The following is a 26,105-nucleotide window of genomic DNA, read 5'->3' on the forward strand; positions in this document are numbered from 1 at the left end:
TGTATCACTACAGTCCCTGAGAATTAATTTTCTAAAGCAGGCTTTGAACAGAGAAAAATTCGGCCCTTTATAATTTTTGTTCCCTCATCTCCTGTTCATAAAAGTACACATTTTGATTGGCATTCAGACACAAACAAAGAGAATACAAAATAGTTGAACTATGAGGGGAGGGGGACGTGGTGAAGGCTTGAACAGGAGACGTGCAGAAATGCACACACACACACACACAGCATTCATATTTTACACTATCATATTCCCCCCTTTGATGCTACAATTCCTTCAGTGTTCAAAGAACATAGTCTTAGGTTAGGACTCACAGTAGAATCATTACATGAGCTGCTGTTTTGCTCCCAACCATGATTTCAATAAGACTGGTGTGGTGGTTTGAATGAAAATGTCCCTGATAGGCTCCAAGTGTTTGGACATTTTGTCCCCAGATGATGGCACTGTTTTGGGAGGTCTTAGAAGGTGTGGCTATCCTGGAGGAAGCACGTCACTGGGAGTGAGCTTAGAGAGTTCTTAAGCCTTGCTGGATCTCCAGTCGCTCTCTTGCTTCCTGTGCCTGTGTGATGATGTGAGAGCTTAGCTTCTGCTGCTCCTGCTCCAGCCACCTCCTGCCACCATGCCTCCCTGCCATGACGGACCATAATTCCCCTGGAACTGTAAGCGCAAATAAACTCTTCCTTCTATAAATTGCTGTGGTCAGTGTTTCTATCACAGCAACAGAACAGTGACTAATACAACTGGAGACTGATCTTATAATTAGGGGAGCTAAACAAGAAAGGACCAGGCATCCTCCAACAAATAAGAGTATCATATTTGTGAGATGTTTGAATCCATCACAAAGTTGAAAACAATCCTCCTAATAATTCTTTGGGGAATCCAGCTCTTCCTGGTCTGGACTGGAACATGACCAAAATTTCCTCATTCAGCCTGATTTCTTTTATAACCTTTCCTTCATTGTCTATTTCTAAGCAGTAGTTGATCAATTGAACTGCCCACAAACTCTTCCCCTAGAGACTAGCTAGTAATCTAAGGTCAGTGGTACTGATATATTGCATTGCACATTTTGAGGTGTTGTCTGCCTAGCAGGTTTATGGCCCTTATAGTGTCATTAGTTACAATTTCAACTACCACCTGAAATCTAATGATATGATTTAATATATAGATCAGAGTACAATATCACTCATACCTGTCCTCTGACCAAGTGGATTATATATTCAGTGGGTCATTCATCATTTTTCCAACCACCTATTTTATTTTATTTTATTTTATTATTTTATTTTATTTTATTTTGGTCTTTTTGAGACAGGGTCTCCTTGTAGCCCCAGCTGTCCTGGAACTCACTATGTAGACCAGGCTGGCCTTGAACTCACAGAGATCCGCCTGCCTCTGCCTCCCAAGTGCTGGGATTAAAGGCGTGCGCCACCACGCCTGACCAATCACCTATTTTAAGGGCCCCATTTTCTCCGGTATCCCAGTCCTTATAAATGTCAACTCACAAATGTGGTCCTCTAGACAGTGGGAACACAAAGAAGGACAGACAAACTCATAATCCATAAGATCCTGACCAGTTAAGGGGAAACACAGTCTAAGGAGTCCTCCTCCTGAATACCCAGTATAACCCAGTGGGGCCCAACATTTGACATTTTATATGGACACTGTTCCCTGCCTGTTGTAGATGAGAAAAGTTAAACAGAGGTTAGGTATTCAGTTCAGAATGGTATGGGGTATGAGATCCTGACCAGTTAAGGGGAAACACAGTCTAAGGAGTCCTCCTCCTGAATACCCAGTATAACCCAGTGGGGCCCAACATTTGACATTTTATATGGACACTGTTCCCTGCCTGTTGTAGATGAGAAAAGTTAAACAGAGGTTAGGTATTCAGTTCAGAATGGTATGGGGTTCCTCAACGTTGGCTTTTCTGGGGGCATAATAAAATCTTTGGCCTAGGCATGTAAGGCATTATAAAATCTTTGGCCTAGGCATGTAAGGCTTCCTACAGGAATGTTAAATCAATGTTCCCATCAGGCAATGCAGTTCTTTTCAATAATTAATGCCTTAAGAAGTCAAATCTTGGCATCAGCACATGGGTACCTTGTTTCACCATAGGGCTCTAGGAAGTCTAATTCCACAGCCTCTGAGGGCCATTGATCCCCCAGACTAGTTCTACCACATACGTAAGAAGAAGAAATATGTAAAGAATGTATTATACAGACAGGAGATGGCCCAGAGGTTAAGGGCACTGGCTGCTCTTGCAGAGGACCCAAGTCTGGTTCCCAATACACCCATCATGACTCACAACTGTTGGGGATCTGACATGGTCTTCTGGCCTCTGGGGACATTGAACAGATGGTCCACATGTATACAGGGAGGTAAAATATTCATACATATAAAATAAAAATGAAACAATACTGAATTCAATATTGTATAACTGTATTAATTCAACAGCAAACCTAAAAATTTTATAGCCAATTTTGAAAGAGATGTATCTTTGCTCTGGAAACGGTTATGAATATGTTAAAGCTGTAATGAAATGCTTCTTTTAAAATAATTTTTAAAAAATTTTAAACCAAAATAAATAAATAAGACAATAAATCAAACAATGTTAGAGATTTCTTTTCTTTCTTTTATTTTCTTTCCTTTTCTTTTCTTTTCTTTTAGAAAAGAGTGTGCTATATTCCTGGCCAAAGTTCAAAGTAGGTTTTTGGCTTTAGTGGAAACGGATCTCACTCCCTATGTCTTTCTTAAAGGAATGGAAAACCTGACGTGTCAATGCATGATGGAAAACAGTGTTCCTTGTGATGTAGAGTATAGTTCCAGGGTCCTTCCCCCGCCCATGAATGACTAAACTCACCTCAACTCCCTTTTTCCATTTGTCCTCAGTGGGTGTAAAAATAGTGAAATTAACAGGCTTGCAGGTTCCTATTTCGCACTCTGAGGTAGTCAAACCCATTTGGAGGAGTGCGCTTTTATCTTCCTCCGGCCAAGTGGCCCAAGTCACACAGTACCAATGGGGGCAGAAAAAGTTTGTTGGGGAAGAACACGATGTCCTTCTGGGATTACCCTTTGAGCCCTTTGAGCACATGTACTTATCATTGAATGCATATTCCTGCTCCCATGAAAAGCTTCCACAGTTACCCAATCTGGTGGATTTGGGGCAGTAGCTGCACATGCATCAAAAATTAGAGACACAGCCTGTTGGGGGTTGGTGAGTCGGGTTTTGGTAATCAGGCTGCCATTACTATGGAAACTTCGTACCTCCAGCCAATCGTCAGTGGGGGACAATTGAGGGTCGAAACAGATGTGTTTATCATATTGTTGACATACAGAATAGGTAGTTTTGTTGAGCTCACAGGTTCCGATCACCTTCCCAGGGCAGGAGAAATGGATGTGGTAACCTAAGGTCTTAAGTACACCATGGTCAAGTTGAGTGCGGCTAACACAGAGATCACAAGGGAGGAGCTTTGCAACCACAAATGAGGACCAAGTGAAGAGAAACAGATAACAAAAGTTATGCATTCTTTCCAGAAGAAGTAAAGGCATGCTATCAGAAACCTCAGGCTGTAAATCTAACAAGCAGGGGCAGCTGAGGCCAAGTCCACAAGTGCAAGGGTGAGAACCACAGTAACGGAGAAAAGCCAGGGGTAACAATGCACTACAGGCAAGTTACAAAAGTCAAGAAGAGTTCATTTGTCCTTAAGGAGAACAACTCATGGATTCCTGAGGCCTCCACCATGAATAGATGGGTCAGCTTCCAGGGAGACCAAAGCTGTCATGTATGCCTCCTGTCCTGCTGGGTCCTAGAGGGTTGTGGTTTGATTCTTCCAGATGGTCAGCTTACACAGTGCTGAGGGATCAGTAACAAAATCCCAGTCACAGGAATCTGGCTTCAACCTGCTATGGTGGATTCAGGGAATCCCTCAGCTACTTGAACTGCAGGAGGAGGGGATAAAACATCAGTGAATGGACCTCTCCATGGAGCCTGTAAGTGCCACAGACTCTATTCCTTTACCTATACGCATCCTCTGGCTTAAAGGGATAGACATCAGTAGTCTGGCTAACAGGAAATCATTCTTTGACACAATGATGTATAGTGACCCAGGGAGGGAGCCCAGGGTCTGCACCTGCTACTATGAATGATGTTTCCCAGTCCTTTGAGTCTCCCACTATGCCCATAACTATGGGTAGAGGCCACCCATAAAGAATTTCATGAGGGGAGACTCCTCTTTGTCTATTTGGAGTCAATCTAGTTCTTAGGAAAGGAATTGGCAAATACTGGGGCTAGAGTAAGTGTCTCCTTGCACCTTTTGGTCAGTTGCAGTTTTAGAGGTTGGCTCGTGCACGCCACTTTTCTGGAACTCTGTGATCAATCAGCCTTGTGCAACCCCCAAGTAATTTTTGATCCATTAGTCATCAACTGCACCAGCTCAGAAGCATGCCAGCCAGTTATCTGATCCTACACTGATAAGAATTCTAAATCAAGGAATTGTTTTTTTAGAAGGAACCTAGCTACATCATGAGCTTTTCTATCTGGGGAGGGAAACTTCTACCCAGTCTGAGGAAACACGTAGAAAAACCAACATGTTTAGTCAACTTAACAACCAAATTTTCAAACGGCTCTTCCTACACTTGTAGCCGAGGATGCTTTAGGCCCCTGACATGGATTGTTCTGGGCATATGTCTGACCCAGTTCCAACATAGATCAAGTCATATTGGAGAGCTGGGGATAGAAAAATAATGGTTTAAAGTAGTCTCCAGGGCTGTTTGGCCAATGCAAGTTTCTTGATGGAATTGTCTGAAAGGCAGAAGCAATGGCCCCAGGTTAGACCAATCTCAGAGCTCTACCATCCTCTTGGGAGATAATTTTCATCCTTAGTCTTGAGCCAGGCAGCCTCTTACTAGGAGTAGTGAGGGTCCCATTCAGCCACAGAGCTAAGGAACACACTGCAGCAAAAGCCTCTGATCCCATCAGCCCTCTGAGACTGCAAGCTTTGCCTCTCCCTCTGCCTTTTAGTTACCATGAGTTACTGCTATGCTTCCCTTTTCAAGTCCCCTACAGTGTGTGAGGACCATCCATATGGGGACCTACATAGCATCTAGTTACAGGGAACAGTGAGGCCTTGAACAGGAAATGTCCAGAAAGGTCCACATACACAGACATTCATACCTTATTCTGTCATCACAGGAGTCCTGGTTCTGCTCTGTCTAGCTCTGGTACCAAGGTGTTCTAGTTTGCTTTCATATGCTGTGATGAAAACACTGCCCAAAACCAACTTAGGGAGGAAAGGGTTTTATTTGGTTTACATCTCCTGGGTCACAGTTCAAAAGTGAAAGGAGAGGCTAGAGAGATGGCTCAGTGGTTAAGAACATGGTTGCTCTTGCAGAGGACTCAGGTTCGGTTCCCAACACCTACAGGGCAGCTAACAACCATGTGTAACTCCAGTTCCAGGGGATTGGACACCCTCTTCTGACCTCCAAAGGCCCTGCATGACATAGGTGCACTTACATACATACAGGCAATACACTCATACACATGAAATAAAAATAATTTTTAAAAATTTAAAACATAGTGAAAAGAGAACTAGACTTGTTTGGGCAGGACTTTAATAACAACACTAGGGAGGCAGAGACAGGTTGGTCTCAGTGAGTTTCAGAACAGCCTGGTCTACATAGTGAGTTCCAGGCCAGCAAGGGCTACAGGGAGGCCCTGTCTCAAAATAACCAAAAAAAAAAAAAAAAAAAAAAAAAAAAAAAAAAGAAGAGGGTTGAGCATGTAGCTGTGGGGTAGAGAACTTACTTAGCATGTGCAAGGTCCTGGTTCCATCTCCAGAGCAACAGAAACAAGTATCAAGTAGCTCTTGGCCAGGTAGGGAGGAGAGAGTTCCTTCCATCCCCGTGTGATCCTGCCCAGCTTCTATTTTCAACCCTGAAAAGGTAGGTGACCCCAGGACATTTGCCTTTTCCACTTCTCCCAGGGCTTGACCTCAGTCTATGCCACTGTCTCCAACCACACCATAGTGGTGGGAAGTTCCCCACCCTGCCCATACCAGTCCTGAAGCTGGATGCAGCCTTTGGATACAAAGACCCTATCTCTCTCTCTCTCTCTCTCTCTCTTGCTCTCACTCTCGCTCTCCTTACCCCTCCTCTCTATCTCTGTATCTGTCTCTCTGTCTTCACCCCCTTATCTAAAAGGAGAACTGTACAAAGTTTCCCCAGACCTCAGCCCATTTGGGCCCCAGTTACCTACTCAGGGTCCCCAGCCTAGAGAAGGGTGTCAATCTGTGCTAAGATCCAGACACAAAAGTACTTGACCCTATGGAAGCCAGAGTACTCCTGGGGCAGAGAAAACATACTGCAGAGATCACAAGGCAGCTGAGCCCTTATCTCACCAGATCCTCATCCTGGCCTCCGGACAAGGAGATTGATGTCTAGAAGTAGGCCCAGTGGACAACCCTCCTCTCCAGGCCTCCCATTGGGATGTTCCACACTCACCAACACTGCTGTTACAGCCTCCCTCCCTGCCACAGCACAGAGCCAGGGTCTGTCTTCTGCCTTCGTTCACTAGAGGCTGGACAAACTCCTGTCTGAGTAAAATGTCCCTAGTGCCTTATCCTGAGACTGGGCAAAGGTGTCCAATCGCAGCTGGACACGTCTCATACAAACAAATTTCCAGAGCATGAAGACAAAAGCATCCTGACCTGTTCCCCACATCACATGTTCTTTCCTACCTGGGACAGGAATCCTGGCTTTCCCAGGCTTATCCTCTCCATAATCCACCTAGTAGCAACCTACTCACTGACTGTGTTATTGAATGGGCTATAGAGGGTGCCGCTGAGTTCTGGAAGGCTGTACTCTGCAGATAAGAGATGAGAATATCTCCCCATCCTCCTCCCTACAGACCCTGGTTTGAGGGCACCTGCACACCTGGCTTAAATTCACACTGTCCATCTAGATAGTCATTCTACCAGGGTGGTGCCTGGGCAGTATGCTGGGAACTGGATCTTCAATCACCCCTCTGGCCACTACATATGGACCTACCTGTTGCAAGTCCCTAAGAGTTGCACTGTCCTCAGAGCTGTCCACCCACAGGACATGACATTTGGGTGGTGTCCCCTTAACGCACCTTGGGAATGGGACAGCTGCTCCCTGCAAGCCGCCAGGTCTATGGCCCAGATCATCAATTCCCTGCAGGGCAGAGACAGGGCTCAAGCAGGAACTAGTACTGTGTATTGGAGGGAAGGGTAAACACACAATCCTTTGCCCAGCAGCAACTCAAGCATTGAATAGGAACAATGTCAAGACAGCAGAGGCCCCAGTCACACCAGATGCCAGTGTCTGCCCTGCTGAGGACAGTGACAAGACGAAAGGACGGCCCCAGTAGACACTGTGACTCTGCCCCTGTATCCTTCTGATAGAGATCTCTGCACCTTGTGCACTAACCCCTCTGCCCCAGAGCCTCCGGAAAGGCATTGAGGACAGCCTTTGGCCAAGAAAAACTGAAGGGCTGTGATACCATCCTATATGTGCCAACTGGTCTACCCCAAGGTAGGCCAAGTCCAGGTAGGCCCAGGGCCACCCCAAAGTAAAGTCCACACCTCAAGCCCCCTTCCAGAGGCCCTGGTGTACTTCAGAGAAGGCTAGGGTGAGTCAGAGATGTTCTCTCCACAAACAGGCAAGCCAGTATATCATGGTTCCCATCTCTGATGTCTTATGGGCTTTGTCCTCTTGCCTGGTCCCACTGGACTAACACTTCCCACCAAGCTGTTCTCCCCAGGCCCACCCTGACCTTCTTGCTCAGAAGTTCTTGCTTCCAGCAGGAGACAACCTGGCAAGGAGGTCCAGTGGAAGGCTGCCAGTTGACCAGGTCACGGCTATTGTCCACCAAGGAGAAGGGTCTCTGGAACCCCGCCTTCCAAATCTATCCGGGTATCAGCAGGCTGGTGGTCCTTGCCTGGCATTACTGAAGTAGAGGATCAGGAGTTCCAGGTTGTCTCCCCAACAATGATTTTGAAGCCAACCTGTGCTACATGAGACCCTGTCTCAAAAAACAAATGGAAAAAAAGTCACCAGTGGAAAAGGTCAACTGAGTGAAGGAGAGAAGCAGGAGGTGCAGGAGAGAGCGGCTTAGGGCTAAGTTACTGTCTGTGGTGGGACCAGCACCTCTCTTCAGGATAGACTCAGATGTGATCACAGAAGGACTCCCTGGGAACAGGATTCTCAGAGGCCAGGTTTGCAGTTCATCTGTCTGTGTGGTGGGGTAGACATTTGGACTGTAAAATGGCATCCCAAGGCTTGCAGGAAGCAGTTTATTTGTACCAGTGCAGTCCCTGGGACTTAATTCTCTAAAGCAGAGTCTTGAACAAAGAAAAATTCGGCTTTTTATAAGTTTTGTCTTTTCATCTATTCATAAAAGTACACACTTTGGTACCCACACAAAGGAAGAGGATACAAAAATGACTGGAGTACAAGGGAAGGGGGACATGGTATGGGCTTGAACAGGACGTGTGTATGAACATATATACACATAGACAGCATTCATAACAACTTATCCTATCACATTCCTGAATTTGATGCTCCAATCCCTTCAGTGTACGAAGAGCATCACCTTGGCTCAGGGTCTGTATCCCCAGAGCATCTTCACACGAGCCATGGTTTTCCTCTCAATCATGACTTCAATAAGGCTGGAGAGTGATCTTCTCAGTCGGGGAGCTACAAAGGAACGGATCAGGCATCCTCCAGCAAAGAAGAGTAAGGTACTTTTCAAGGTTTTAAATTCCCCCAGAGTTGAAAAACATCCTCCAAGTAATTCTTTGGTCTTTCTGGTCTGAACTGGGAAATGGCCAGCTTTTCTCGTCCAGTCTGATTTCCTGTATGACCTTTCCTTCATCCTCTATGTCTAAGCAGTAGTTGCTCAGGTTAACTTGCTCACAAACTCCTCCTACAGAGATGAGCTATCAGAGGTACTAATAGGTAACATTGTGCAATTTGGCACATTGTCTGCCTAGTAGGTTAAGGGTCTTTACGGTGTCATTGGTTATGATTTCAGTGACCACGTGAAATCTGATGATACTGTTCAATCTACAGATCAGAGAATGATAACCCCAAAATCCATCTTCTACCCAACTGGCTGGGCCATTATATTTTATTATACATTCGGGAGGTCATTCATCATCATTCCAATCAGCTATTTTAAGGCCCACCATTTTCTCATGGTCTCCCAGTCCTTAGATTTTTAATTCACAAATGTCATCTAGAAAGTAGGAACAGAAAAGATGGCAAAGTAGTCTCCAAAACACATGATCCTGATCAGTTTGGGAGGACAGTCTAAGCAATCCTCCTGCATTTCCACTGTAACCACCTGGGCCTGACATTTGGCATCTATAAGGACATTGTTCCATGCCTATTGTAGATGAGAGAAATTAAACAAAGGCTGGAGATTTTCTTCAGAATGGTTTAGGGTTCCCTACCCTTGGCTTTTCTGGGTAGATGCATTATAAAATCTTTGGCCCAGACACGTTAGGGTGTGAACATAAATGTTAAATCATTGTCCCCATCAGGCAATGCCATTCTTCCTAATAAATAACATCTTAAGAAGTCAAACCCTGGCATCCGGACAGGGTACCTTGTTTCATCAGAGGGCTCCAGGAGGTCCAGTTGCCCGGCCTCTGAGGGCCAGTGATCCCTTGGATTTCTTCCCTCACAAATGAAACGAGGAGATATGTAAAGAGTATGCTACAGGGGCAGGAGAGACGGTTCAGCAGTTAAGATCACTGCCTACTTGTGCAGAACCCAGTTTTATGTCCATTGTTCACCTGACCAACCACTAACAATGGTCTGCAACTCCAGTTCAAAGGGATTTTATGACCTCTTCTGATCTCCATGGGTATTGCATGCATCAATGCACTTACATGCATGCAAACACACACACATAAAATAAAAATAAATCAAAAAATTAAAGAAGACATTTTTCTTAAAAAAAAAAAAAAGAAGAAAAGATTGTGCTATATATAGTTTATGCCATTAAGAGTGGTAGGGGAATCAGGACCCTCTTTTCTCTTCTCATAAAAGGAATGGAAAACCTGATGTATCGAGGCATTGTGGGAAACGGTGACCTTTTTGATGTGGAGTATAGTCCCAGGGTCCATGCCCCGCCCATAAATGACTAAACTCACCTCATATCCCCTTTGCCATTTCTCCTCAGAGGGTGTGAAAATAGTGAAATTAACGGGGTTGCAGGTTCCTATTTGGCAGTCTGTTATAGCCACACCTTTTTGGAGGAGTGCAATTTTATCTTTATCCAGCCATGTGGCCCAGGTCACACAAGACCAATAGGGGCAAAAATAGTGCTCTCGGAAAGAGCACACTGAATTTCTATGATTATGTCTTGGGCACATATACTTATCAGTAAATATATATTCCCGCTCCCATGATAAGCTTCCGCAGGTAACTTGATAAGGTCCATTTTTGGCAATAGCTGCACATGCATCAAAGATTAGAGATGCTGGTTGTTGGGGGTTGGTGACTTGGGTTTTGGTAATCAGGCTGCCTTTACTGTGACGACTTTGCACCTCCAGCCAGTCCTCAGTGGCAGACAATCCATGGTCAAAACAGATGTGTTGATTGCCATGTTGACATATAGAATATGTAGTTTTGTTATGCTCACAAGTTCCAATGACCTTGCCTAGGCAGGAGAATCGGAGGCGGTAAACAAAGGTTTTAACTACACCATAATCAAGTTGAGTGTTATGAGCACAGAAGTCACAAGGGAATGGCTTTGGAACTACGAAAGAGGACCAAATGAAGAGAAACAGATAACAAAAGTTATACATTCTGCCCAGAAGAGGTAAAGATGTGCTGTCAGAAACTTCTGGCTGCAAGTCTAATCGACAGGGGCAGCTGAGGCCAAGCCCATGGAAAATTTAAGGGCTAGAAGCACTGTAACAGACAGAGACCAGAGGTAACAACACACTACAGGCAAGTTACAAAAGTCAAGAACAGTTCATTTGTCCTTAAAGTGAACAGCTCATCAATTCTGGAGGCTTCCACCATGAATCAATGGGTCAACTTCCAGGGCCATCAAAGTAGGGATGGTTGCCTCCTGTCCTGCTGGGTCCTAGAGGGTTGAGGCTTGATTCTTCCAGGGTCAGCTTACAAGGTGCTGAGGGATCAGTAACAAACTCTAGGTCACAAGAATCGGCTTCAACCTGCTATGGTGGATTCAGGGAATCCCTCAGCTATGTAAACTGCAGGAGGAGGAGATAAAACATCAGTGAATAGACCTCTCCATAGAGGCTGCAAGGGCCTCAGACTCCATTCCTTTACCTGGCATACATCCCCTGGCTTAAAGGGATAGACATCAGTAACCTGGCTAACAGGAAATCATTCTTTGACACAATGATGGATGATGACCAGAGGGAGCCCAGGGTCCACATCTGCTGCCGTAGAATGATGTTTCCCGGTCCTTTGGGTCTACCTCTATGCCCATAGCTATGGGTGGAGGCTACTCATATACAATTTCATGAGGGGAAACTCCTCTTTGTCTATTTGGAGTCAATCTAATTCTTGGGAAAGCAATTGGCAAATACTGGGGCTAGAGTAAGTGTCTCCTTGCACCATTTGCTCAGTTGCAGTTTTAGAGGTTGGCTCGTGCACGCCACTTTTCTGGAACTCTGTGATCAGTCAGCCTTGTGCAACCCCCAAGTAATTTTTGATCCATTAGTCATCAACTGCACCAGCTCAGAAGCATGCCAGCCAGTTGTCTGATCCTATAGAGACAGGAATTACAAACCAATGGATAAGTTCTTTGAGGAGGCACCTATTCACTTTCCATCTGGCTAAGGGAAGCCTCTACCCAGTCTGAGAAGGCACATAGAAAACCAACAGGTTCAGTAAAGTTAGCAAACAAATTTTCTAACAGGGCTCCTCCAACACTTTATACTGATGAGGTAGCTTCATGTCTGTGACATGGATTGTTCCGAGCATACTTTTCAAACCCAGTGCAAACATAGATTGAGCAACACTGGAGAGCTGGGGACAGAAAAATCCCCAGCAGTCTCCAGGGATTTTTGGCCAATGCAAGTTTCTTGATGGAATTGTCTAACAAAGGCAGAGGCAATGGCCTCTGGTTAGATCTTAGAGCTCCACCACTCATACCAGGCAGCCTCTTACTAGAAGTAGTGAGGGTCCCATTCAGCCACAGAGCTAGGGAACACACTGCAACAAAAGCCACTGATCCCATCAGCCCTCTGGAGACTGCAAGCTTTGCCTCTCCATCTGCCTTTTAGCTACCATGAACCACGGCTGAGCTTCTCTTTCCATGTCCCCCACAATGCATGAGGGCCACCCATATGGGGACCTACATAGCATCTTGAAGGTTGAGAATGTCTTCACCTTACCATACTTTATGTCCTTCCCCCCACCCCAGAGTTAATTAGTCCTTTCTCTTTTTACAAAGCTCCATGCACATGGAGGGTGGTGAAGGCATGTTTTGAGTCTGTGTAAATGTTAACCCATAACTCTGCTGCCAAGTGGAGGCTCTGGTTCATGCGATGAGTTCTACTTATGTGTTAAGGTTCCCTTTCGACCGTGCTCTGTGTCAGTGATTTAAAGTTACCACACAATCCCCAGCCAGGCTCTCTCCTTCCCTTTCAGTGCTGCTCCCCTGTGTGAAATACTGAACATCAGAGTCCTTAAGAGCCTGGTCTGTCAAGTCAGGCTGACTGGAGAACTGTCCTTTATATTCTATTAAGTCTAGCACTGTATTACATTCTCGGGCTATCAGCTCTTGTCCTGTAGTCTGTTTATCAGCCTCTGACACTTAGAAAGTGTCTTAGAAAGCACAGCTTGGCTGACAGTGCTTGTAAACACGATGTCTCCCCATGGGCAACAGATCCTGTTGCTTTGACAGATAAGCTACCAGGCGATGCCGTGATCCTAGCATCTGAGTTAGGAATACCCACTGCAGGGCCAGCGTGCCCGTGTACATATGCGAAGAAAGGCTTTGTTATGTCTGGAAGCTCCAAATCCAGGGGGTTAGTTAGGACCTGTTCCTCTTTTGGAAGGCTTATTGTTAGATCTTTCCCATAGTAATGATTCCTTCTCCCCCATCCCTTTGTAGCCTCATAAAGGTGTTTGGCCATGACAAAAAAGTTGGATATCCATATTCTGCAAAAGCCAACTACCCTAGGAATTTCTTAATATGGTGTCAGGTCATAGGGCTTGGGATAGAGCACTTGATATGGTTCCTCTGTGGGCTGACTTGATGCTGCCCTTGGGAAAAATAAAACCTGAGGTACCTGATATTTCCTTGGTAAATTTGATTCTTTGAAACCTTGTCACTGGCTTTCCACAGGAGGATGAGGAGTAACTCATTCCCTCCATGGGATCTTCTTTTGTTGCTCAACCAATAGTGGGTCATCTGTTGGCCCTTGTCACTATTTTCAGGATTATCCCCTTAGAAATCAAAGATCACTTGACTCGGGCACCAAGCAGACACAGAAGAAACACTCTCTCTCTCTCTCTCTCTCTCTCTCCCTTCTCTTTCTCTCTTTTTCTCTTCTTTCTCTCCTTTCTCATTTTTCCTCTCTTCCCCTCCCTCCCTCTGTGTCAGTCTCTCTGTCTCCACCCTCCCCTCCCCTCAAAGGAGGAGAACAGCACAAAGTTCCCCAGAACTCAGCCTACTTGGGCCTCAACCACCTTCTTAAGGTCCCCAGCCTAGAGAAGGGTGAAGGGCATCTGTCTGTGCTAGGAGCTGCCACAAAAGTACTTGGCCCCATGGATGCCAGAGTACTCCTGGGGCAGAGAAAGCTCAATGCTAACATGCCCAACTGCAAGGCCCCTGGATCCTTATCTCACCAGATCCTCATCCTGGCCTCCAGACAAGAAGACCAATGTCCAGAGGAAGGCCCAGTTGACATCCCTCCTCCCCAGGCCACCTACAGGGGTGTCCCCACTCACCAAAGCTGCTGCTACAGCCTCCCTCCCTGCCACAGCCTGGGCCTGTCTTCTGCCTTTGTTCACTAGAGGCTGGATAATTTCCTGTCTGAGTAAAATCTCCCCCATGCCTTATCCTGAGTCTGGGCAAAGGTGTCCAATCACAGCTGGACACATCTCATGATTATGTCACAAACAAATTTCCAGAGCATGAAGACAAAGGCATCCTGACCTGTTCCTCACATTACATGTTCTGATCCACCTGGGTCAGGAATCCTGGCTTTCCCAGGCACCTGCTCAATGATTTGATTATTGAATGGGTTATGGAGGATGCCACTGGGGTCTGGAATGCTGTACCCTGCAGATAAGAGATGAGTATATCTACCCATCCCCTTCCCTACAGACCCTGGTTTGGGCAGCACCTTCACACCTGGCTTAAATATGCAGTGTCTATCTGGGAAGCCCCTCATGCAGGGTGGCACCTGGACAGTGTGCTGGGTTCTGGATCTTGTCTTACCACTCTGGCCCCAGCATAGGAATTACGTGTTCCAAGTCCCTAGGAGTAAAGACCTGTATTAGTCACTTTTCTGTTGCTGTGATAGAAACACTGAACCAAGCAATTTATAAAGAGTTTATTTGAGCTTACGGTTCCAGGGGAATTACAGTCCGTTATGGCAGGGAGGCAAGGCGGCTGGAGGTGGCTGGAGCAGGAGCAGCAGAAGCTAAGCTCTCACATCATCACACAGGCACAGGAAGCAAGAGAGCAGCTGGAGGTCTGGCAAGGCTTAAGAACTCTCTAAGCCCACCCCAGTGATGTGCTTCCTCCAGGATAGCCACACCTTCTAAGACCTCCCAAAACAGTGCCATCATCTGGGGACAAAATGTAGGCCACACCTCATGCTCCTTTCCAGAGGCACTGAGCAGGTCAGAGAAAACTGGGGTGAGGAAGAAATGCACTCTCCACAAACAAGATCTGCCAATTCAGCACTCAGAGGAAGAGAAGGCCAAGCCAGTATGCCATGGTCCCCATCTCTAAGTGGCTTGTGGTCTTTGTCCTCCTGCCTGGCCCCACTTAACCAAGACTTCCCACCAAACCCTTCTCCCCATTCCAACCTTGACCCTTGTGCTGGATAGCTTTAGTTGTCAACTTGACACACTTCAAAAGAGAGAATCTCAACTGGGGAATTCCTTCTACAAGGCTTGGCCTTGTGGGCATGCTGTGAGACATTTTCTTGATTGTAGAGTGATATGGGAAGACCCCGCCTACTGTGGGTAGTGGTCCTGGATTGTATAAGAAAGCAGGCTGAGCATAGCCCACAGGACCAAGTCAGTAAGTCTCATACCTCAATGGTCTGTACTCCAGGTTACTGCCCTGAGATCCTGCCCTGACTGCCTTCAGTGAGGAACTGTGACCTAGGAGATATAAGATAAAATAAACCCTTACCTCCCCAAGTTGTTTTTTGTGGGAAATTTTTCAATATTTTATTTTTATATTATGTACATAAGCGTATTGCCTAAATGTATGTGAGTGTACCTGTGTCCTTCAATGCCCGTGGATGTCAAAAGAGGGCATGGGATCCCCTGGAACTGGAGTTGCAGATGGTTGTTACCCTCCATGTGAGTTCTGGCAATGGAACACGGGTCCCCTGCAAAGGCAGCCAGTGTTCTTAAACACTGAGCTGTCTCTCCAGCTCCCTTGGTAAATGTTTTTATTACAGCAACTGAAAGCAAACTAGATCACCCTCTGGCTCAGAGGTTCTTGCCTCCATCAGGAGGTACAAGCCTGGAATCCTAGCACCACTGAAGTAGGAGGAGGATCAGCAGTTTGGGGCTGCTTCCCTGAATAATGATTTTGAAGCCAGCCTGTGCTACATGAGACCCTGTCTCAAAAACAAATGGGAAAAGAAGTGAGCAGTGGAAAGGGCCAACTGAGGAAAGGCGGGAAGCAGAAGGCAGCAGGACAGAGCAGCTGAGGGCTGTTACTGTCAGTGGTGGGACCAGCATCTTGTCTTCAGGACAGTCCGATGTGGCCACTGATTGCCTGCAGACAGGAACGACGCCCTGGGAGCAGGACTCTCAGAAGCCAGGACTGCAGTCCACCTATCTGGGAGGTGGAGTAGGCATTCTGAACGTAAAATGGCATCCCAAGGCTGCAGAAGCAGTTTATTTGTACCAGTGCAGTTCCTGAGATAATTATGTAAAACAGGGCCTTAAACAAGGAAAAATTCAGATTTCTATAATTTTTGCTTTATCTCCTATGCATAAAATGTGTACATTTCGATTGGTATTCATATATATATATATATAGAGAGAGAGAGAGAGAGAGAGAGAGAGAGAGAGGATACAAAAATAGCTGAAATACATGGGGAGGGGATCATGGGGAGGGCTTGACCAGGAGATGAGCAGAAAGACACATACACACAGACATCATTCATAAAGTATTCTATCACATTCCCCCCTTTGATGCTCCATTTCCTTTAGTGTTCAAAGAGCGCCATCATGATTTGGGGCCTGTATATCCACAGCATCATCACACAAGCTGCTGTTTTCCCCACAGTCATGACTTCAATAAGGCTGAAGACTGATGTTATAATTAGGGAATCTGAACAGGTAAGGATCAGGCATCCTCCAGCAAATAAGAGCACAGTACTTTTCAGGGTATTGAGTCCGCCCCAAAGTTGAAAAACACCCTCCAAGTAATTCTTCAGGGGTTTCAGTTCTTACTGGTCTGGACTGGGACATGCCTAACTTTTCTCATTCAGTCTGATATCTACTATGACCTTTCCTTCATCATCTATTTCTAAGCAGCAGTTGCTAAGGTTAAATTTTTCCACAAACTCAGCCCTCAGAGACCAGCTGCAATCTAATGTTAGAGGTTCTGATATATACCATTGCACATTTTGAGATGTTGTCTGCCTATCAGGTTAAGGGCCCTTACAGTGTCATTGGTTATGATTTCAATGACCACATGAAATTTGATGATATGGTTCAATATATAGATCAGAGCATGATAAACCCCAAAGCCATCCTCTGTCCAATTGGTTGGGCCACGAAATTTTATTATGCACTCAGGAGGCCGTTCATCATCTTTCCAACCACCTATTTGAAGTCCCAGCATTTTCTCTGGGTCTCCTAGTCCTCATAGATGTTAACTCACAGATGTCCTCTAGCAAGTGAGAACATGAAGAATTTCAAAATAGCCCCCAAAACACATGATCCTGATCAGGTCGGGGGAAGCACTATCTAAGCAGTTCTCCTGCATTTCCAGTATAATCCACCTTGGGCCCAATGTCCATTTCTTTATGGACATTGTTACATGCCAGTTGTAGATAAAAGAAGTTAAATAGAGGTTGGGGATTTTCTTCAAAATGTTTTGGGATCTCCACCATTGGTTTTTCTGGGTCCATTATACCCTGGCCCAGTCATGTCAGAGTTCCTACTAAAATGATAAATAGACATTCCCATCAGGCAATGCAGCTCTTCCCAATAATTAAGGTCTTAAGAAGTCAAGTCATGGCATCAGGACGGGGGCACCTTATTTCATCAAAGGGTTCCAGGAGGTCTAGTTCTCTGGCTTCTGTGAACCATTGATTCTTTGGATTATTTCTTACTCATACATAATGAGAAGATATTTAAAGTGTATGCTATAGGAGCAGGAGAGATAGTACAGCTGTTAAGATCGTGGCTGTTTTGCAGAAGACCTAGGTTTGGATCCCAGCAGCCACCTAACTGCTAACAACCATCTGTAGCTCCAATTCCAGTGTATTTTATGCCATCTTCTTATTTCCAAAAACATTGCAAGCATGTGTATACTTACATGCATGCAAAAGATGCATAAAATAAAAATAAATTTAAAAAGTTAAAGAAGACTTTTAAAAATTATGCTATATATAGTCTGAGCCACTTTGAGGGACCTCGCTCCCTACATCCTCCTGAAAGGAATGGAAAACCTGGCGTGTTGAGGCATTATGAAAAACAGTGATCCTTGTGATGTAGAGCATAGTCCCTGGGTCCACACCCCGCCCAGAAATGCGCAAACTCACCACATAACCCCTTTGCCATTTCTCCTCAGAGGGTGTGAAAATAGTGAAATTGATGGGGTTGCAGGTTCCTATTTGGCAGTTTGTTATAGCCACACCTTTTTGGAGGATTGCAGTTTCATCTTTATCCAGCCATGTGGCCCAAGTCACGCAAGACCAATAGGGGCAGAAATAGTCTTCTCGGAGATAGCACTCTGAGAATCTGGGATTATATTTTGGGCACATATACTTATCATTGAACATATATTCCCGCTCCCATGATAAGCTTCCACAGGTAACTCGATAGGGTCCATTTTTGGCAATAGCTGCACATGCATCAAAGATTAGAGATACTGGTTGTTGAGGGTTGGTGAGTAGAGTTCTGGTAATCAGTTTGCCTTTACTATGGAAACTCCGCACCTCCAACCATTCCTCAGTAGGGGATAATCGAGGGTCGAAACAGATGTGTCGATTGCCATGCTGACATATAGAATAGGTAGTTTTGTTATGCTCACAGGTTCCGATGACCTTGCGCTTGCAGGAGAAATGGATGTAGTAAACTAAGATCTTAAGTACGCCATAGTCAAGTCGAGTGTCACAAGTACAGATATCACAAGGGAGTGGTTTTGGAACTACAAAAGAGGACCAAATGAAGAGAAACAGATAACAAAAGTTATACATTCTACCCAAAAGAGGTAAAGACGTGCTATTGGAAACTTCTGGCCACAAGTCTAATCAGCAGGAGCAGCTGAGGCCAAGCTCATGGCAAATATTAGTGCAAGAAGTCAGGAACAGGCAAAGGCCACATTACAGGTAGGTTAGAAAAATTTTTTAAAAACCAGCTAATTTGTCCTTCAGGTGACCAGCTCCTCACTTCCTGAGGCATCCACCATGAATAGATGGGTCAGCTTCCAGGGAGACCAAAGCAGGGATGCTTGCCTCCTGTCCCACTGGTCCCATAGGTCTGCAGCTTGATTTTTTCAGATGGTCAAATGGAGATGAGGGCTCAATAAAAAGCTCTAATGGTTTTCACATTGGAGACCTGGGAACAGAAAAATCTTGGTTTAAAGCATTTTCCAGGGCAGTTTGGCCAATGCAAGTTTCCTGATGGAATTGTCTGACAAGCAGAGGTGATGGCTTCTGGAATCTCTATTCAACCTCCTCAGAGTTCCACCATCCTCCTGGGGAGCATGTCCTCTTACCCAGCTACCTGCATCTCCATGGAGTCCATTGTCTCTGCAATTCTGAGAAACTTGTTTTTCCTAACTGAAACTATTTGTTAACTGAAAATCTCTTTAGCCTGGTGTAACTATGGTGATCTAATGTAGCTATGGTTATTGGCTTTACCCCTGGCATGATGTAATTGTGGTTTTGGGCTTTACAAACCCCACTCTGCCTTCCCTCGGGGTCAAGAATTCTTTTGGTCATTAGCCCCCTTTCTGACCACCAACTAATAAATGATTCCTAATTTGACCATCACTATGTGGTGTTTGCCTTGTACTCCATATTAAGTTTTTGGAGGCCCCAGCAAGATCACCACATAAGGGGTTCAGCCTCACTCTGGATCTCCCCAGCTTGATGGATTCTTACAGGTGCCCTCTAAGACATTCCAGGACCCTCGGACTCTCACACTGGATCTGGAGAATCCCAGAATGACTGTTGCATGACCCTGAAACCAAAACTGACTGAGTCCCTCCTGTCTTCCTAGTAGGTAAGTTCCTTATTTCTGGTTTGGAGCTCTATTCTGGTCTGATCTGGGCTAGGCTGGTATTTAATAATGCGAGTGTGATTGTAACAAAGAACTTTCCTTCCTTGAACCTTTCTCTATAGCCAAGATGTTGGCTGATAAAGGTCTGATAAAGAATTTCGTGCACCATTGGAAACTGGTTAGTCTGGTCTGTGTTCATGTCTTTTTTTTAATTTATTTTTTTAATATTTTATTTATTATTTTTATTTTATGTGTATGAGTGTATTGCCTGCATGTATGTGAGTGCACACATGTTGTGCAATGCCGCGGAGGTCAGAAGAGGGTTTCAGATTCCCCTGGAACTGGAGTTAAGGACAGTTCGTAGCCACCATGTGAGTGCTGGGAATCGAACTCGGGTCCTCTGCAAGAGCAGTCAGTGTTCTTAACCACTGAGCCATCTCTCCAGCCCCTATTATGATTATCATTATTGATGTGTGTGAGTGTATTGCCTGCATGTATGTGAGAGCACCTGTGTTGTGCAATGCCGCGGAGGTCAGAAGAGAGCTTCAGATTCGCCTGGAACTGGAGTTAAGGATGGTTCGTAGCCGCCATGTGGCTGCTGAGAATCGAACCCAGGTCCTCTTCAAGAGCAGTCAGTGCTCTTAACCGCTAAGCCATCTCTCATGTCTGTTTTATGAATGATTGTATGACAGCACCTGTCCAGAGGATGCTTTTGTTTATCATGGAATGAGAATATGGCCTTGTTTGTTTCAACTGCTGCCCTGTGACCTTCCCCTTTTCCTTCTTCCCTGATTCTCAGTGGAAGCCAGGGAACCAGCCTGTCCTCCAAGATTAGCAGGTCTGGTAAACTCTATGTCTCTACCTCCTGCCACTGTTTACAACAACTCTCTTTTCTGGCAGGCCTGTGGCTGCTTTGAAACTTTCTGTTCTCTCTGTCCTACTGAGCAGCCCCCTCCCATGCCCTTTCCCTTTGTCCCAGGCCTGTCCCTGCTGCCCCTCCTCTCTCCATCTCTGGTGCTTTCCTCTGAGGTTTATCTGTACTCCACCCAGTCCACAGGTCTTTTTTCTGTGTCTCTGGTCTCGGCCACCATCAAAGCCCACAGTTGCTTCTGAGTTCCTTGCCTGTCTTCCCAGGCCCTCTACTATAGGGCAAAGGGGGAGGGAGTGAAATATAGTTCAGGACTTGCAGCCAGGATTCTGCCTACTGAAGCTTGTCATCTGCCCTTTCTCTGTTGATGAGATGAAAGGGGAAATAAAAGGGTTTCAGTCAGGCTGGACGGTCCTCGTCTGGGGCGCATTACAGGTGACGAACTCTGTACAACCTGCTTCCTCGTAAGCCTCCTTCCCCACTCTTCTGAGGGCATAGGTTGGCATTTATCTCTAGATGACTTTTCCTAAGGAAATTCTGTTCTACTCTGCCTTACTACTAAAAACAAAAGAAGGAAAAGAAAGAAAAGGTCCACTCACTTTTTATCAGTTTAGAGTGTCCTATTGATCCTCCTCCTCCATCCCAGGAGCTCAAAGGAAAACAGGAAGAATAAGACTGATGTATTTGGGACCTGCATATAGAGGGATAAAATATGATATGGGAAAGACTTCAAGTTTTAAAGTTCTCTGAAAAAAACATAGTCTAAAATAAAAATACCTCATCGTAATATAAAAGGAACATGAATTCCTGGGGGCAGCTGGATATTGCCAACTTCAGATCCTGAGCTGAGCTAAAATAACAGGGCTCCTCTACTCAGCCACAACTGGGGACCAACTCTTAAAATGAATAGAGACTGGGCGTGGAGAGATTGTTTCAGTGGTTAAGAGCACTGACTGATCTTGTAGAAGACCTAGTTTCAAATCCCAGCACCCACATGGTGGCTAACAACCATCTGTAATTCTAGTTCCAGGGGATCTGACACCCTTTTCTGTCCTCCATAGGCATTTCACAACACAGGTGCACTTAAATGCATGCAGACATAACATTCATATACATAAAATAAAAATAACTAAATAAAAATTTGTTTTAATGGACAGAGATAGAAGAGAGATGGGGCTTTCTAAAACCTAGAAAGGCTCTGGTATTCCCTGATATCCTCCTTTTCATTCATGAAACCCTGAGGATTGAAAACGGTGTGCTTACTAAGATTTTGGGGTCCTGGCAAAGGCCCATAGCCAAGGGTCTAGGCCCACTAGCTTCAGGATGGCCCTCCTGTCTATGCATCATAGCACTACTGCCCTACTGGTGAAGGAGCCTGACAAGCTCATCTTGGGCTAAGACTTAACCCTAATGCGCCCCCCTCATGCAATGGCGATCCTCCTCCAGGGAGCAAATGGCCAATGGATGCCAAAGGCCCACATCACTCAGTACCGGAGACTGCTCTTTGATCAGCCCCAGCTCACCTTCAGCCTGGCAACACTGATGCCTTATGGTAACCTGAAGGTTCCCCTGCATGACTATAATCTACTGGACATCTCCAAAACCAGTCACCCAGACCCCCAAGACACCCTCTTACTTGAGACAGATGCTGACTTACTTAGAGATGGAAGATAATGGGGACTCAGAAGGTGGGGAGCTGCTGTAACCACCCAACAGGATGTCATTGGGGGGCCCAAGGCTTGTCCAGGGCACCCACTGAACTGATGACCCTCACCCAGGTTCTTCTTTGGGAAAAGGATAAATGGGTGAACATCTTCACAAACAGAAGATAGGCTTTCGCCACCTTTCACGACCACACCATGATCTACAAGGTGTGGATCTTCAGTTCTCTCTCTCTCTCTCTCTCTCTCTCTCTCTCTCTCTCTCTCTCTCTCTCAGAAGGAGAGCTCCACTAAGTTCCCTAGACCTCAGCTACCTTCTCAGGGTCCCCAGCCTAGAGTAGGTGATCTCTCTGTGCTAAGACCAGTCACAGAAGTACTTGACCCTATGGAAGCCACAGCATTCTTAGGGCACAGAGAACTCAATGCTGAGGAACCCATCTGCAAGGCCCCTGGGCCCTTATCTCACCAGATCCCATCCTGGCCTCCAGGCAAGGAGATCAATGTCCAGAGGTAAGCACAGTTGACATCTCTCCCCCCGAGACCACACACAGAAATGCTCCACACTCACCAACGCTGCTGTTACAGCCTCCCTCCCTGCATAGCACAGAGCCAGAGCCTGTCTTCTGCCTTTGCTTACTAGAGGCTGGACAAACTCCTGTCGGAGTAAAATCTCCCCAGTGCCTTATTCTGAGCCTAGGCAAGGTGTCCAATCACAGCTGGACACGTTTCATGCATGCATCACAAACTGTCCAGGACTTGAAGACAAAGGCATCTTGACCTGTTCCCCACATCACGTTCTTTCCCACCTGGGACAGGAATCCTGCCTTTCCCAGACATATCTTCTCCCTAGCCTGCCTGACAGTCGCCTATTGACTTGGTTATTGAATGGGCTATGAAGGGTGCCACTGGGTTCTGGGAAGCTATACCCAGTAGATAAGCCAGGAATATATCTACCCATCCCCCTCCCTATAGACCCTGATTTGGGCAGCATCTGCACACCTGGCTTAAATACACACTGTCGTCTGAGCTGCTCAACCACAGGACACAGCCTTTGGGTGGGATCCATGTAATTCATTGGCCAGCTGCTCCCTTCAGTGACCTGTGAAGTCTGTGGCCCAGCTCATTAACCCCTACAGAAGCAGAGACAGGGCTCAAACAGGAACTAACATTGTGGAGAGCAACAGGATACAAACACCCTGGCCTAGGAGCAGCTCCAGCCTTGAATGAAAGCAACATCAAGGCAGCAGAGGCCCCAGTCACACCAGATGCCAGTGTCTGTCCTGATAAGAACAGTGACAGGATGAAAGGACGGCCCCAGTAGACACCTGTGACCCCTGCCCCCTGCAGCCTTCTGATAGAGATCCTGCACTTTGTGCTCTAACCCCTATGCTCTACGGCCTCCTGCGGGGGATCAAAGACAGCTTTTTGGCCAAGAAAGCCTGAAAGGCTGTTATACCATCCTGTTTGTGCCATCTGGTCTACCCGTAGAGAGGCAGGCCCAAGGCAACACCAGAGCAAAGGCCACACTAATGCCCACTTGCAGAGTCCCTGGGGCAGATGGGAGAATGGTAGGTTGAGTTAGATATATACTTTCCACAAAGAGGAACTGCCAATTTTTCACTCAGAGGAAGAGAGAGGCAAGCCAGTGTGCCATGGTACACATCTCTAAGTAGATTGTGGTCTTTGTCCTCCTACCTAGCTCTACTGAAGCAAGAGTTCCTACCAAACCCTCTGGACTCAGAGGTTCTTGCTTCCATCACAAGACAGCCTGGCAAGGGGGTCCAATGGAAGGCTGCTGATTGGCCAGCTCTGTCTGATGTCCATCAAGGAGATGAGTCTCTGGAACCCTGCCTTCCAAATCTATCTCCATATCTGCAGGCTGGAGGTACAAGCCTGGAATCCCAGCACCACTGAAGTAGAAGGAGAAGGATCAGCAGTTTGGGGCTGCTTCCCTGAATAATGATCTTGAAGCCAGCCTGTGCTACATGAGACCCTGTCTCAAAAAACAAATGGGAAAAGAAGTGAGCAGTGGAAAGGGCCAACTGAGGAAAGGCGGGAAGCAGAAGGCAGCAGGACAGAGCAGCTGAGGGCTGTTACTGTCAGTGGTGGGACCAGCATCTTGTCTTCAGGACAGTCCGATGTGGCCACTGATTGCCTGCAGACAGGAACGACGCCCTGGGAGCAGGACTCTCAGAAGCCAGGACTGCAGTCCACCTATCTGGGTGGTGGAGTAGGCATTCTGAACGTAAAATGGCATCCCAAGGCTGCAGAAGCAGTTTATTTGTACCAGTGCAGTCCCTGAAAGCTAATTCTCTAAAGCACCATCTTGAACAGAGAAAAATTCAACTTTTTAATAATTTTTGTTTTATCATCTCCTATTCATAAAAGTATACATTTTATTGGCATTTAGACATATATTAAGAGGATACAAAATAGTTGAAATATGAGGGGAAGGGGAGATGGTGAGGGCTTGAATGGTGACATGCAGAAATGCACATAAACACAGACAACATTCATAGTTTACACTATCACATTTCCCCCTTTTGAGGCTCTAATCCCTTCAGTATTCACAGAGCATAGTCTTAGCTTGGGGGTCACCATAACATCATCATATAAGCTGCCATTTTCCTCTCAACCACGGTTTCAGTAAGATTGGAGACTGATCTTATAATTAGGGGTACTAAACAGGAAAGGATCAGGCGTCCTCAACAACTAAGTACCATATTTGTGAGAGTTTTGAATCCACCCCAAAGTTGAAAACAATCCTCCAAATAATTCTTTGGGGTTCCAGCTCTTCTTGACCTGGACTGGGACATGACCTACTTCTCTCATTCAGTCTTATTTCTACTATGACCTATCCTTCATCATCTATTTCTAAGCAGGAGTTGCTCAGGTGAAATTTCCCACAAACTCCTCCCTCAGAGTCCAGCTACTAATCTAATGCCAGACTTTCTGATGTGTTATGTTGCACATTTTGAGGAATTCTCTGCCTAGGAGATTAAGGGTCCTTACAGTGTCATCAGCTATAATTTCAATGACTACATGAAATCTGATGATATGGCTCAACATACAGATTAGAGTATGATAACCCCAAATCCATTCTCTGTCCAATTGGCTGGGCCACAACATTTTATTATGGACTCAGGAGGTCATTCATCATCTTTCCAATCACCCGTTTTAAGGCCCACCATTTTTTCTTCCAGTCCTTATAGGCTTCAGCCCACAAATATTGTCATCTAGAAGTGGAAGCATAAAGGACAGAAAAATAGTCCATGAAACACACGATCCAGATCGGTTCTGGGGAAGCACAGTCTAAGCAGTCCCCTACGTTTCCAGTGTCACCCACCTGGGACCCGGCATTCGATGTCTATATGGACATAGTTCTGTGCTTATTGTTGATCAGAGAAATCAAGCAAAGGTTGGGACTTTTCTTCAGAATAGTTTTGGGTTCCTTCCCTACTATTTGCTTTTCTGGATGCATTATAATACCTTTGGTCCAGACATGGTAGGCTTCCTAAAGAAATGTTAAGTCATCAACGCCATCAGGCAATGCTGTTCTTCCTAATAAATAATGTCCTAAGAAACTGAACACTGGCATCAGGACAGGGGGCTCATGGAGGTCCAGTTCCCTGGCCTTTGAGGGCCAGTGATCCTTTGGATTTGTTCCCTCACAAACATAAATAGAGGAGTGTTGCTAAAAATTACTTCTGGGAGGGTGTGTGGCTCCCCCACCACCACCACCACCATCCTTTTGACAAAACAAGGTACGAATTCTCCAAAACCACAGTTTGGAAAATCCTAGCGAATTTATTGGGTTTACTAACAGAGCGGGGGGAGGGGGGAGGGGTTTAGTTACAAAGGTGTGGGCACATGAGGGCTTCTTCTACATTTTGGCCAGGACCCTGTGACTCCCG

This window comes from Nannospalax galili, unplaced genomic scaffold (genome assembly GCF_000622305.1).
Source record: "Nannospalax galili isolate Female #2095 unplaced genomic scaffold, S.galili_v1.0 scaffold538, whole genome shotgun sequence".
Classification (NCBI taxonomy): Eukaryota; Metazoa; Chordata; class Mammalia; order Rodentia; family Spalacidae; genus Nannospalax; species Nannospalax galili.